Source organism: Ornithodoros turicata, chromosome 1, assembly GCF_037126465.1.
Source record: "Ornithodoros turicata isolate Travis chromosome 1, ASM3712646v1, whole genome shotgun sequence".
Taxonomy (NCBI): Eukaryota; Metazoa; Arthropoda; class Arachnida; order Ixodida; family Argasidae; genus Ornithodoros; species Ornithodoros turicata.
The window spans coordinates 12,146,526-12,157,267 of record NC_088201.1 but is presented as its reverse complement, the minus strand read 5'-3'; the positions used below and the strand labels follow the sequence as shown (position 1 = coordinate 12,157,267).

At 45.2% G+C, this 10,742-nt stretch overlaps 2 long non-coding RNA genes across 2 annotated transcripts; both read right to left on the bottom strand.

Moving 5' to 3' along the window:
- Positions 1-711: 711 nt before the first annotated feature.
- LOC135397126 (uncharacterized) lies at positions 712-1,445 on the bottom strand. Its single transcript, XR_010423595.1, has 3 exons — positions 1,385-1,445; positions 1,139-1,210; positions 712-723 (listed from the first exon to the last, which is right to left on the bottom strand). It is a non-coding gene; the product is annotated as an uncharacterized LOC135397126 (long non-coding RNA).
- Positions 1,446-1,968: 523 nt separating this feature from the next.
- On the bottom strand, positions 1,969-2,764 carry LOC135397123 (uncharacterized). The gene is made up of 3 exons (XR_010423594.1): positions 2,551-2,764; positions 2,295-2,489; positions 1,969-2,017 (listed from the first exon to the last, which is right to left on the bottom strand). It is a non-coding gene; the product is annotated as an uncharacterized LOC135397123 (long non-coding RNA).
- Positions 2,765-10,742: the final 7,978 nt, after the last annotated feature.

Genomic DNA, 10,742 nt, shown 5'->3' with positions numbered 1-10,742 from the left:
TTCTTTTATAAATTGGCACCTCCGGAGTCCGCCGAAAGCCACATTCACCGACGGGTGTTTTCTTGTTTGTTTGCATTGCTCTGGACTGAAAGGGTTCAGGCTGGAACTGTTACATTACAAGTTTAAAAGTAACATGGTTTTGCTTTTGATTGTTGCTTTAGCTGTATGGAAATAATTCAGACACGAGAATTTATGAATTTTTCGTAGTCGATGAACAATACGTTAGATATACTATATGGGTATACTTTCACCCGAAACTGAATTTTTTTTTGTTTTTTTTCCATTGAACAAATGTGTCATATTCTGCTTCAAAGCACCCTCCAGTAGAAGTCTTTTTTTTCTTGGCTTTTCAAACTCTTTTTAAAAAAAGGATTTGAAAGATTCGAGATTCGTAAGATTCGTGGATTCGCAGAACCTTCCTGGGATTCGGATTCGCAAGATTCTGGATTCGTCCCATATCTCTACTCTTTACTATACTTCATTCCCAGCACTGTGTCCACCAGAAATTGCAGAACATAGCCATAGCGTGGAACTGAGATTTCAGACGTCCGTGTCACAAGTTGTAACCTGACTAAAAATATTGCATCTGTTTCCTGTCAGGTACTGCCAGTTCACGACATAACGTATAGTATCATATTGTGTTATGTTTATGAGTATTACCCTTACCACGAGCACGCCTCTGCTGGTGCTTGGGCTGGTAAGGGAGGCAAGCGGGGAAGTGCCCTGAAAAGGTCAGACAGATAGGAGCATAAATGAATAGTTCATCATAAAGATGCTCAACTTTGTAGAGTCCGCATACCCTAATTCATGGAGGAAAGAAGCCAAAGGAGTGAGTGGCTGCCATATAGCTGTTGGTTGAACAAAGCTCCTCTCTTGGCTAGCTGCTCATGTGCTTTGCTCCCCCCTGGCCTTTGTTTGACCAACACTAATGGCACCACACTACATCCTCTAATTTACATTGCCCATGTGGAGTAACATCAACTCCACCACTTTTTGTCCTCCGTTTCCACCACACCTTCCTCCAACCAAGATAATGTGGTGCGCTCGCTCCTTAGGTTTCTTTATTCCTTGCTTTAATTATAGCGGTTAACCTCCCTTTGCAGCATTTAGATACTACCAAAAGTGCAACAAGACTTACTACAGACAACAGCCTGGATGACTGAACGGATGGCCCAGGTGTCCCTACTGAACTTGCGTCATCAGTGAAGCTCTAGAAGCAAAATACAAAATATAGCATTATGCTGAAAAGACATTATTGCTGCAACAAGATGCACAATTTATGACACCTAAACCAACAGTCAAAACCCACGTACCCACAAGTTAAATGCCGGCCCTAAGAACTGCATGCATAAATACTTATTGCGTAGTCGGTGATATGTCTTACCAATGGGTCATTTTGCTCGTCACATGTAACAATATGTGTGCAGTCAAACCCAGTGCTGTCCTATAGATTAAGAAAAGGGATATTGTAATGGAAAACTTCCCAAGTTGAGATGCTAAACAGCACCATGACAATGTGCATGCGGAGGTAAGTGAATAACTCACCCCACTGATGTCTTCATGTACGTCACCCACCGATATGTCCTATAGAGGGGAGGAAAAGGATATAGATATGAGTGCGTTCAATGAGCGAGTGTCAGGAAAATATATTTAAAGAGAGCAATAAAAGAAAAACGAATGCTACTTTCCTGCTACTTGAGTAACAAACAGGTGATACTCCTGACATAGAACCTGTTTGTAACTCAGGTAGCAGATTCAAATATTTTTTTCGTGACACGCTCTCATTCAACAAGCTGCGTAAAGGACAGCAATTTGGACTCCCTGTACTTCAAAATAAGACAGTTTCTACAGGCATAGACTCATCAAAAGTTTTATTGAAGTGACTCCACATAAAGATAGTCGCCCATGCCATAATGTACGTGGTTTCAGAACCACTGCAATATGTTTTCAGGAGATTTTTAGCACTTACCAAAGCAGGTGAAGGAGGCACAGAAGGCATATCCGCGACCTCGTGCACCTGTAATATGAGAACAACTGTGATACTCATATGTATACTGCCTGAGACACAGTTGTTCGAAATCTGGGTTCTACCACTGTGAAGCCTTCTGCAGTTCCTGGTGAACACCATGGGGAATGAAGGAGTACACACTGGCAGTGGGACCTAGTTTAGCTTTTTGCTACTACTTTCCCGACACAAGTTCGTCCAGGTCTCACGGGGAGCCGCTTGGGCATGAAACTGAGATTGAGACAACCATGTCGCAGGCATATACTGTTCACATTATATATATGCTGACATGTCCTGCCTCTTGTGCACTGGGTTCTGGCATGCTCACTCCTGGCATGCTTGACTGTTCCTCAAGCAACTGTGATGGGATAATAAGAAGATGTGCTGTTTATTATAATACACATACTGTCATCAATGCTCTTGCCTCTTGTGCGCTGGGTTCGGGATCGCTCACTCCAGCAACGTCTGGCTCCTTCCCAAGCAACTGGAGGCAATGCAGCCACCGGTAATTGACTACACCATTGCATTTTGTTTACGATGCCTACCTGCTGAACCTGCAGCGAAGGAATGGGGACAGCACCTTCACGTAGACGGACCCGTACGTGTGTTAGCGAAGTTCTGTCGAAGTCTTCGTTTCTGAAGTGCTTCGAGCAGACCACGCTGTGTTTTGTTGGCACAAGGTCTGGTCTCCCGATCGCATGTTCCCACGACAATCGTAGAGACGGTTCTCGAGAGAAGCTAGGAAGTGTAGTCGGGAAGTGAAACTACAACTGAAAGCACATTCCAAGTGGCGTACTTATACTGGTGGTATGTTATGCCAGATGCTTTGCCAGCAAACGTGGAACGGTTACTGCAACCCGGATAACAACAAAGTACCATGTTCGATTATGGATACGCCATAAAAAATTCGGAAGACTGATGAAAGCAAAACACAATCGCGTACCCTAATCCCGACCTTGGAAAATCTCGCCGCCGGTGAAGCACACGAAACGGGGGAGCGAACAGGCGGAATGATCAAAACATAAGGAAAACAAACCGGCGGGGCATATCATTGGATGATGGCTCCGTGACGTGGGTCCATGACAAGATGGCGGCGTTGCCACAAGCGACCGCTTGAGGGTAGTTACAAAAATGGCGGACATATGTCCCCCCTGTGTCTCTGACTCATGAAAACTAAATCCCAAGGTGCAGCGGGGCTTTCGCAACAGGGCGCTTCCTGGTGGGCCATCCATGCAATTTCTGAAATCGTCTTATATCGCGCAGTGTTGACCAAGACCAAGTCAACCAGGAATTCTGGTGAGTAATGCTTTCGTAGGTTGTCTGGCTTAGTAGTGTGCTGTCCACACATAGTTGCATTCTCATACGAGTAATTTAAACGAATCAAAACAGCCGAAGTGCCTGTAATAGATGTAACTGGGTATCTGTTCGTAGGTTTGCGCCGTTTCTAGTTGGTTGCGCGTTTAGGAACAACAAATTTATTCGAAGACGATAAGATACCGATAATGCATCACCGTACAGCAGCATTTACTCGTATTATTGTGAGCCATATTTAATTTGTTAAAATTTGTCGTCGTATTTGTTCAAAAATAAAAGCGCAAGTCGGCGTACTTGAATTGATCTCCTCGAACTGCTTACGTCGAATGTCTGCAAATGTTGTACTTATGTACCTTCGCGCACCATACTAGGCACAAAAGCATATCTGATTAGAAGAAATACTTCAAGAGGAAGTCAATACATTGTTATTTATAGCTGGTTTTCCATTCCAGGCATGGTATGTGGCTGCACGGAGGATTCCGAAAAAGAAAAACAACAACATGGCTAATAGGATGTTGCTGTCCAGGGAGTCCTGGCCGAAGAGGTGAACTGTTAAGATAATCATAAGGTTCTGTTGTGAAGTGAGAAATTTTGTAGTAGTGCACGAATGTTAATTCGTGCACTACTTTTATAAAAAAGAAACCAGAAATGGCAAATTATGCATGCATCATTTCATGAATTGTAATTGATCACTATTTGATATTCACATGTTTCCATTAAGGGAATGAACTAATGAACCTAAATTCATATCATGGTCATGCTCTGTGTTTACCTGGAAGTCACATTTTTAAGGCTTGTCATTCTTTTGTCTAGATGAAGATTTATGTTAACCTTGTATGAAATAACAGACACATATCAACACGTGTGCAGCTTCTGCACATTAAAACCAGCCATGTAGAGTCAAATGCTTGTTTTTTATTTTTTAATATTCTAGCCTATTCATGGTTGCTCTTCGCTTCTTGCAGGTTTACTCATTCCAGAACCAAGAATTGTACCATTGTAAGGCGAATGGAAATAAACTGACATCGACTGAGATAGGTGTTCCGTCTTGGCCAGTGACTGTAGGATGACTCCAAAAGCGTCACAACAAAGCCAATATTCATCTAGCTCTCTACAAGTAGCTAACTCCACATAGTAGCCTGCTTCACAGCAACATCAAAGCTACCTTGTGGGAGTACACATTACACAATATGTTGCATTGTGCTGTGGTATGATAACATACCGTTCGTCTCACAATATGTGTATATAAATATGATAAGGGCCCTAAGGGCACAGTGCATGGCTTACACCCTGCTGAATATATATCCATACCTGGCTGCGACATTGCATATCAATGCAGGTTACAATACACATTTTGACATTTGGCCATTATGAGACATCTTCGGCCGTAATGAGACTGCCTTCGGCCGTATTGAGACTTTGGCCGTAATGAGACACTTGGGGATTAAAGGATTATCGGCCGTATTGAGACTTTCGGCCGTATTGAGACATAGGCCGTAATGAGATACAATCAAGGAGACATCCCTCAGTTCGCATAGAAGCATAGACAACGATTTCTGTGTCCGTCGGGGAGTACTTTGCCATGAGAGGAGCCGCCGCCGCTGCTAATGAACAGCGAGGAGAGTAACAGGATTAGCGCCACCTGCACTGGAGCTCGTATCCGGCTTCAGGTACAAAACCCAAGTTAGTTTGGAGTCATTGTGAGAGTGAGTTGTTCCTGTAGCAGTTGCCAGCAGTGATTTCGTTTATAACAGATGTGGTTTCACATTGTTTCGACTCGCTGTCGCTTTGCCGTCTGTATCTCCGCATTGAACATGAAATTAAGTAAAGACCGTGTCTACTGCGCGAACTACATGAACAGGTACAGACAGAAGATAAATTTTCAAAGGAACTTCGCCCATGTGTCTTCGCTAGACGATGCGTTGATGACAAACGTTCGGACGCCTGAACAGTATTGTAACGTGCGCTAGTCTGATTATCTTTGCCACAACTGCTAATGTAATCAATCAAATGTAAATAAACAGTGACTCATCTTTACTAGCATGGTCTAGAGTGGTGGATGTAAACATCGAATTTTCATGCACGTACCGGGCCCCCAAGCAGTGACACATACACTCAATCTACATTTCTCTGTAGTGTCCTTGTGAAACCGGCATGCTGCTTTCGACGTCCTGGGAGAATATTCGACTCCCTGGGTTCTTAAATAGCAGCACGAACAGCACAGGCGGCTTTCACAAGAAGAAGGTGACTATCGACCAGTGAACTTGTCGCAGCGCTTCCATGGTCATTACAGGCACCACAGTCCGACACTGAAACTTTGGCGCGCTCTAACTTTTATCGTGCAAGGAAAAAACCTTTGAGTTTCTGTGCGCTCAAATATCATATATGGAAGCATGCGCCTACGAAGAATTTTCGAGTTGGGGGTTTTTTAGATATGAGCGCTCAAAAACCGCATTTTTTGTCACGTGTTGTAGACGCCTTCATGAGTGACACCAACCTGGCCAAGACTCCTAAATCTGATATGAAATTATAGAGCTCAGTCTCCGCTACATGGAGATGCCCTTCTCGTTTCACTGGCATGTACACAAGTGCCGCAATAGCCGCAAGAATATGAGCGATTTTCGCCGTCGCCACCAACTTTGCGTATTTTTAGCAGCAAAATAACAAAATCCCGGCCGGAACCGAACGCAAGCACTGGAAGCCAACATAGCTGACAGTGCGTGAAAAAAAATTCAAAGCCGTGAACGCATTCGTTGAACAGATATTGAACGTCAAAATCGCTATGCCTGAAAGCGCGCCGGACCTGCCATATTCTTCCGGATTTTTTTTCTCGGGAACTACAGACGTTAGAGAAAAAATATTTGATGTCCCATTGTCAGTCTGAGTCAGGCTACAACATATATTTTTTCAATAAAAATCACTCATGGTGTCCGGACCACCTTGCCTGAGTTGAGATGGAATCACCCAGCAAAGCTATCAGTGCGGTGTAGATAGTTGATATCCTCCGCAAAAAAGTGAAACGACCACAGTGAAAGTGCAGACTGTAAAACGTCCACAAGTAATAGCCGCCTCTGCTCATTTGTCTATCTGTAATATGTGGCGGAATGGAAGGTTGTGTTCTGCTTGGAAGAGAGCTCACAAGCGAATTTTGCGATTCCCCGAAACACTACATTTGCGACAACAAGGTGGCAATTCTGTTTACAAATACAGTAAACGCGGCAGTGAGAGAACGTCGAATTAAAGACAGGAAATTTCACAACGTGGTTCTCGCCTTTATGCATGCTAGAAATTCGGAATGTACTATAATTCATATTTTCATTTGAAGGCAAGAGCTCTACGCAAGGTGTCCCAAAAAGCAAGAACCACGATAAACTGGCATCTCTAGCCTGCCGCCTCAAGCAGCCCGAGGAAACTTTGTATACTGAAAAGAAATCATTAGACATTGAACTCTCATTCATGCGCGTTTCGGTGCGTGAATTTGTCCAATTAATGCACTTGATTTTTCTTGAAATAAGATTTTCAGAACGTTGTGGAACCGTTGAAACTCTGCTACATGGTTTGTAACAGAAACACTGGGACTGGCTTGCTGAAGCAAGCATCCCACCTAAACCGTTTCGCGAAATGGTAACCGCTTCAGATCTATTTCAGTTCAGTTCCAGTTCGGTTCAGTGGGTGAATAAATCATTTCGATTAGGTCAGTTCCACTTAAATAGATAACGGTTTTTAGTGGTTTTCGGTTCGGGTTCAGCTCTGATTTGCAGGGGCGTCGGAAGGTGGGGACAAGGAGGGCGGTCGCCTCGCTTGAACTCAGGCTTTTGAGGCCTCACCCCCTTTCATGCAAATAGATCGGACACGATGCCAGATATTCTCTCTTATGAGGCATATTTTGACAGGATTTGCATGCTCTCCTGTATGAGTGTTGACTGCAGCTAGAAACATGTTTTCAGTGGGATTTTTTTTTTTTTTACTGGACATGAACATATTCACTAGCAGCATCACATACGGACCACGCGCCGCAAGTAGGTTTCTACGCAGCAAAAGAGGGCGAGGGTGTAAAATGACGTGCACGGCAGCGTGCCGCCCTTCCATTCGTCAAGGCCCCCTGTCTACTCCACGTGTGAGCGACAGACAGGTAAACAGGGAATGCCCTATAGGGACTGTGCGACAAACTGGTGGCGTCGCGATGCGGCCTCCGGAGAAAGTACCTTGCGTGATAGCCGCCGGGTAGCCAGCTTTGTTTACATGTGAAGTGCGGGTATCTTTTTTTGCCACAGCATCGCTAACTGTGCCAGCACCTAAAAGAAACTCTTCATTAGGGACCAGATGCTTCATTTCTCGTGATTTCTACGCTTCCAATACCACCGAGGTCACTAGACTCGCAGCGAATAGCGTTTGTGACGCGCGTTCGGCCATTGCATGAGGTGTGCACAACATGAGCGAATATATTCTATTTCTTTTGTTCTAGTTTCAATGAAACTGAATGAGGACCTGCAAAATGGTCAATGATTTACAGTTGCCACTTTCGTGACGGTGAAACGCCGCTGGATACTGTATCACCGTCAAATGCACCGACCAAACGGCAACCTATTTCGAGATAATGATTGAGGTGTTTCATCGCCAGTGCCCAGAGCCGATATTGCACCCGGTATGACGAGTCTCACAGTGAGAACAGAAGTTCTACGTTGTCCAAAAGGTTTAGTATTTACGCACCGACCATTTCACAGCTGTCGTCCCGCAAGCTTACGGCGGTAGCCGAGGTAAAAACTTACTTTCTTCTTTGAGGATCTCTTTAGAGTTATTGTATCTAAAGATACTGGAAAAACTGCAGTACAAGTTCAGGCAATAAGTTGTGACCCCACGTGTTTATATGTATGGATAAAATGGACGCACGATGTAAATTTCAGTGACGAAGCTGTGTGTGTGCAAAGACGACGAAAGGAATACAAGACTCAATCAAAAACATATTACAAATGGCTGGAGTCAGAGGAATACACGTATATAGCCTTCGCTAGCAAGCCGTTTTGTGAGGAGTCAAATAACCATCCTCTCGACGTATCACTTACAGGTGTTTTGACCGGGCGGACGCGAGTGGCTGTTCTCCTTCCGTACTGTTAGATGCATTATTAATACGGTGGTTGCTTCTGTGCAGTTTGTCTCCATTCTCTTCGTTCGCGCCCCAGAAAAGTTCCACATTATTTGCACTTCGAAAATTAGCCCTTCTAATTACGGAGGTCGCCACGCAAGCTACGGTTCCACTTGAGAATGCATAGAACGGGCGGCGTGGTATCACGTCGGATACGTCCAAGACCGCCACTGACGGCGCTGTCGCGACGGAGCAGCGCGCCCCCTGTAGGTGTCGCTCGGTCCCTATACGTTTCGTGTGTTTTCCGTTTTGTTAAGCGATACTGTGTTAAATTCGTGTTGTATTTATGACTACTTCGTCGCATTTGGATGTAGGGTCACTTTTTTATTTCCGAAGCGCACACGGCTCTGTCGCGATGGGAGAACGCGATTAAAGGACGACGGAAGCGAAAATAAGCTGCAAAGCTGTTCACCTCATATTGCGGTGTGTACAAAAAAAAAAAAAAAAAAAAAAAAAAAAGAAAAAAGAAAAGCGGAATTGGACTGAGATTAACGTATATTAGATGAAATGCCTCCATGACCGCTACATAAAATTCGGCTGCGGAGCGTTCTGAGCCCCTGGTGAGCGTCGCCGGGCCGTCGTAGCAGACCACGGAAGTGACGCATATTGTTAATCCTGTTTGAGTTCCTGACGTTCATTTTGCGGTTGTGTTGCGATCGGAGGTTGATTTTCGTAGAATGAAGGTGACCTCATTTGCTTTAGGGGTGAGAGACTCGCTGCTCACATTTTTGGCTGTCTTACCTTGCGTTCGGCCAGAGTATGTTTCACAGCCAACACGCCGTACTAGTCTGTCGTTGTTTCATGGGCAGATCCAGACTCTCGGTTTGGGGGGTGGGGGGCGGTTTCTTTGTCGAAGCGCGTAGTAGGGGAGGGGAGAAAGAGAAACCCAATGTATAAACCCCAAGCGTCAACGACGACGGCTTCGACCCTGTCGTTAAGCGGAGCGAGAGCTGTCAAGATCGGTCAAGGTGGCTGCAATTACTTCGCATGGCTCCTATCAACACAGTCACGGTTGGCGCCGGTGTTTAGGTTGCGCGACAACGCGTTTGTATCAAATGAGACGTCTTTCGTGAAACTGCTTCACCGTTGAAGCTACACTTTACCATCATCCATGTACAGATTATCAGTACAATACCACAATGGTCTGCCTAAAGCTTACATTTCTCCACTTGTCAACTGTCCTGACTCCCGACAGCTCCTTCGCCGGAATTTAATATCGCGACCAATACACCTCTCCCTGTTTGTAAACACACGACGTCATAGTGTTCGACAGCGCCACCGATTTGGTAGAATTGAACTTTGCTCGAAGCTAGGGGCGAACAAGGTCGTGCCCAAAAGCCACGATCTTGAGGGGATTACGATGGTCCCTGAAAGCCCATTCGTGGAACCCAGCCCTCACCTTCCGATCTTTTTGGGTTTCAGTCTGTCTACCAATGTCATCATGACATTTCTCGGGTAGAGGTCTATTCTGCGCACACCTTTTACCTGTCCAATAAACCTCTACCCGAGAAACGTCATCATGACGTTGGTAGACACACCGAAACCAAAACAGATCGGAAGGGGAGAGCTGGGTTCCACGAATGGGCAATTGTTCGCTGCCTCCTACTGAAAGAAAAGTACGACCGACGGACGCGTTCTTTTCAGAGACCATCGTAATCCCCCACAAGACCGTGGCTTTCGGCCGGGACCTTGTTCGCTACTAGCATTGAACGTAGTTCAACTCTACCAAACTCGTGGCGCTGTCAAACATTATGACGTCATTTGTTTACAAACAGGTAGAGGTCTATTACGTGTAGGACGGCGACAAAATGCCCGTGAATAAATTGCGGTGCTCAATCATGAACTGCAACATCATTTCATATTAGTCTTCTTCTTCTTCCACCACTAGGTACAGTGGCCACTAGCCACACAGGCCCACATATTAGTCTTGCGTTGGGCGAGAAGCCCGAGACTTTTTCACCATCGTCAACGCGTCGTCGTCGTCTGCTTTCGAAACAGGCGGCATTCCACGTCTCGTTGCCCGACGTCTTAACTCTGCAGCCAAGTCTAACGACAGTCAACAAACCAAGCGGGCGACATGGGAATACCAAAGCTGGCAGGTATCGCTCCCGGTAGTCGTAATCGCTCCTTACAGATACTCCTCTGTCGACACTGTCGATGGCGCTCGACAATGGCTCGAACTAGGGCCCCTGCTTATTTGAATGATTTTTTTAAAGCCTAAATGTTGACCCCCATGTTTACCTATTTGGATAGAAAAGGACAAAAGAAGCAATGCTTGCG